Here is a 3,807-nt window from a genome sequence, read left to right as displayed (position 1 = left end):
CAAGAAAAGTGAGCAGACAAAGAGAAGAGGAAGGAAAACAAAGGAAGGAGAGAGAGAGAGAGAGAGAGAGAGAGAGAGAGAGAGAGAGAGAGAAAGCCTGGTATGTGGAGCATAATTAAAGAAAAATTTTACTAGTAAAAAATGAAGAAAAGAGAAAGGAAGCGAAGTGAGGGATTGTGTGTGTGTGTGTGTGTGTGTGTGTGTGTGTGTGTGTGTGTGTGTGTGTGTGTGTGTGTGTGTGTTTTGCTGCTGCTGGTGGGGTAGGCAGGAGGCTAGGCAGGAGGGTAAGCAGGGGGATGGCAGGAGGCTAGGCAGGAGGGTAAGCAAGGGGTAGCAGGAGGGTAAGCAAGGGGTAGCAGAAGGGTAGGCAGGAGGGTAAGCAAGGGGTAGCAGAAGGGTAGGCAGGAGGGTAAGCAGGGGGTAGCAGGAGGAAAGGTAGGGGTGGTAGGCAAGAAGGTAAGCAGGGAGTAGGCAGGAAGGAGGATAGGCAGGAAGGAGGATAGGCAGGAAGACAGGCAGACGGCGAGGAAAAAGGGAAGGAAAATAAAAAGGAAAGAAGGATTGAACGAGGGAAGGAGGATAGGTAGGGTAGGCAGGGAGATAGGCAGGAGGGTAGGCAGGCAGGGAGATAGGCAGGAGGGTAGGCAGGCAGGCAGGCAGGCAGGGATTAAGAGAAGGGAATAATTGGGTAGGCACGAAGTAGGTAGGGGAATAAAGGGAAGGAAGGAAGGAGAGAAGGAAGGAGGTAGGGAAGGAAGGAAGAAGGAAGGAGGTAGGGAAGGAAGGAAGAAGGAAGGAAGGAAGGAAGGAAGAAGGAAGGAAGGAAGAAGGAAGGAAGGATGGATGGAAGGAAGGAAGGATGGATGGAAGGATTGTAGGAGGGAAAGAAGGATGGAAGGATTGAAGGAGGGAAGGATTGAAGGAGGGAAGGATTGAAGGAGGGAAGGAAGGAAGGCTGATGAAAGGGGCGATAGAAGGACATGCAAATTTGAAAATCGATGGGGAGGGAGGGAGGGAGAGGGAGGAGAGAAGTGGGGAGGGAGGGGAGGAAGCGAGGTGGTTGGTTTTGGTGAGTTACTGAGGGGCTGTGTTTGCTTGCTGGTAGGCAGGCAGGCAGGTAGGTAGAGATAGGTAGGTAGGGAGGGAGGGAGGGAGGGAGAGAGGGAGGTATGGAGGGTAGAGGGAGGTATGGAGGGTAGAGGGAGGTATGGAGGGTAGAGTGAGGGAAGAGGGTAGAGTGAGGGAAGAGGGCAGACAGGAAGAAAAGGAAGGAGGAAAGAAAGGAGTGGAGGGAGGGAAGGAAGAAAGGAAAGAGGAAAGAAAGGGGAAAGAAAAATGGGCAGAAGGAAGGAAGGAAGGAAGGAGGGACGAAAGAAATGAGACAAGAAGGAAAGAAGGAAGGAAGGAAGAGGGAGAGAGAGGCGACAAGGAGGAGGGAAGGAAGGAAGAGAAAGAGGAGACAGGATGGATGGAAGGAAGGAGGGAAGGAAGGAAGGAGGGAAGGAAGGAAGGAAGGAGGGAGGGAGGGAGGGAGGAAAAGAGTCTCAAGGAAAATGAAGAGAAATGAAGAATGAATGACAGGTGGGTCCACAGGTAAAATCAATTAAAAGATGTAATTATAGCAATACAATCTATCTATTGCCAGATGCCTTAATCCCGTAAGGGGTGGCCACAAACAAATCGCCTCCACGTCGCCCTGTCCCTCGCCATTTCACTACATGCTTCCTAATAATCTCCTTCATTTTTTATCATATTCCTCATTACCATTATCATCAGTGAGAAATTCTAATCATCATCATCATCATCATCATCATCACCATCATCATCAACATCATCATCATCATCATCGTGTGTGTGTGTGTGTGTGTGTGTGTGTGTGTGTGTTTTGCCTACTACCTGACACACACATAAGCAAACCTCTTAAACGGTGTAACGAGAGAGAGAGAGAGAGAGAGAGAGAGAGAGAGAGAGAGAGAGAGAGCAGCATATTCCTGAAAAGGATTGTAACTTTCCATGTGTACTCAGCCATGTGTGTGTGTGTGTGTGTGTGTGTGTGTGTGTGTGTGTGTGGTTGTGTGCCTTTACAAGTACTTCAAGTGTGTGTGTACCTAGCGAACTGTACACATCATGACTAACACACACACACACACACACACACAAATTCTCTCTCTCTCTTTTCCGTCCAACAATCAACCCTTTCCCCCCCCCCTCTCTCTCTCCCTCTCTCTCCACCAGCTGGCCACACACTTAATGTCCCGTCTGTTTAAGTTACCTCAGCGCGAACCACCTGGCTCCTTCACTCCTCCTCCTCCACCCCTACATCTTTCCTCCACCTCTTCCTCCTCCACCCCTCCATCTTTCCTCCACCTCTTCCTCCTCCACCCCTCCATCTTTCCTCCACCTCTTCCTCCTCCACCCCTACATCTTTCCTCCATCTCTTCCTCCTCCACCCCTACATCTTTCCTCCACCTCTTCCTCCTCCACCCCTACATCTTTCCTCCACCTCTTCCTCCTCCACCCCTCCATCTTTCCTCCACCTCTTCCTCCTCCACCCCTCCATCTTTCCTCCTCCACCTCTCCATCTTTCCTCCACCCTTCCTCCTCCACCTCTCCATCTTTCCTCCACCCTTCCTCCTCCACCTCCCCATCTTTCACCTTCCATCTTTCCTCCACCCTTCCTCCTCCACCCCTCCATTTTTCCTCCACTCCATATTCCTCCTCCCCTCCATCCCTTCCTTCATTTCTCTCTCCATCGCTTCGTTTACTTCCATCCTTCCTCCATTCTACTCCCTCATATTTTCCCCTATCTCCACCTTTCGTACCTCTCTTCCTCTCTCTCTCTTTGTATGTATCCGTGCATCTATCAGCCTCTCTCTCTCTCTCTCTCTCTCTCTCTCTCTCTCTATTTCCCCACCCTTTCACTCCCCCCACAAACCGCCCTCAGGTGTGTGTGAGAGAGATAAAGTGGTTATTACACGCCAGGTACAGGTAATTACAGGTAGCTAGGGACTAATTACAGGTAGGTGGGGACTAATTACAGGTAGGTGGGGACTAATGACAGGTAGCTAGGGACTAATTATAAAGGTAAGAACTAATTACAGGTAGCTAAGGACTAATTACAGGGACTAAAGGTAGGTGGGGACTAATTACAGGTAGGTGGGGACTAATTACAGGAAGATAATTAACCGTACTACCATAACAAACACGTCTCAATCATTCTCTCTCTCTCTCTCTCTCTATCTATCTATCTATCTACTTGTAATTAGCCTGCAGTCCACCGGGTTCGCGTTTCAAATAAGCTCGGCAACAACAACAACAAAAGTAACAGCAAAGAGAAAAATAATTATAAGAGTGACAGCCCAGAGATGGAGTGAGAGGAAGAGGGGCAAGAGGAAGGGTGAGAGGAAGAGGGGAGAGAAGGGAGAGTGAGAGGAAGAGGAAGAGAGGGAGAGGAGGAAGGTGATAGGGGAAGAAGAGAGAAAGAAGAGGAAGAGTGAAAGAGGAGAGCAGAGGAAGAGTGACAGGAGAGAGAGGAAGAGTGAGAGGAGAGAGGGGAAGAGGAAGAGTGAGAGGAGAGAGGGGAAGAGTGAGAGGAGAGAGGGGAAGAGTGAGAGGAGAGAGGGGAAGAGGAAGAGTGAGAGGAAAGAGGGGAAGAGTGAGAGGAGAGAGGGGAAGAGGAAGAGTGAGAGGAAGAAGAGGAAGAGTGAGAGAAGGAGGAGGAGGAATGAAAGAGAGAAGAGGAGGGAAGAGAAAGACAAATATCACACACGGGGCGAGCTGAGATGGATTATAAGTAAACGTTGATGA

The sequence above is a fragment of the Coenobita brevimanus genome, chromosome 72 (assembly GCF_032717465.1).
Source record: "Coenobita brevimanus isolate Jiangsu-jjx chromosome 72, ASM3271746v2, whole genome shotgun sequence".
Lineage (NCBI taxonomy): Eukaryota > Metazoa > Arthropoda > Malacostraca > Decapoda > Coenobitidae > Coenobita > Coenobita brevimanus.
Note: the sequence above shows the minus strand (reverse complement) of the source record.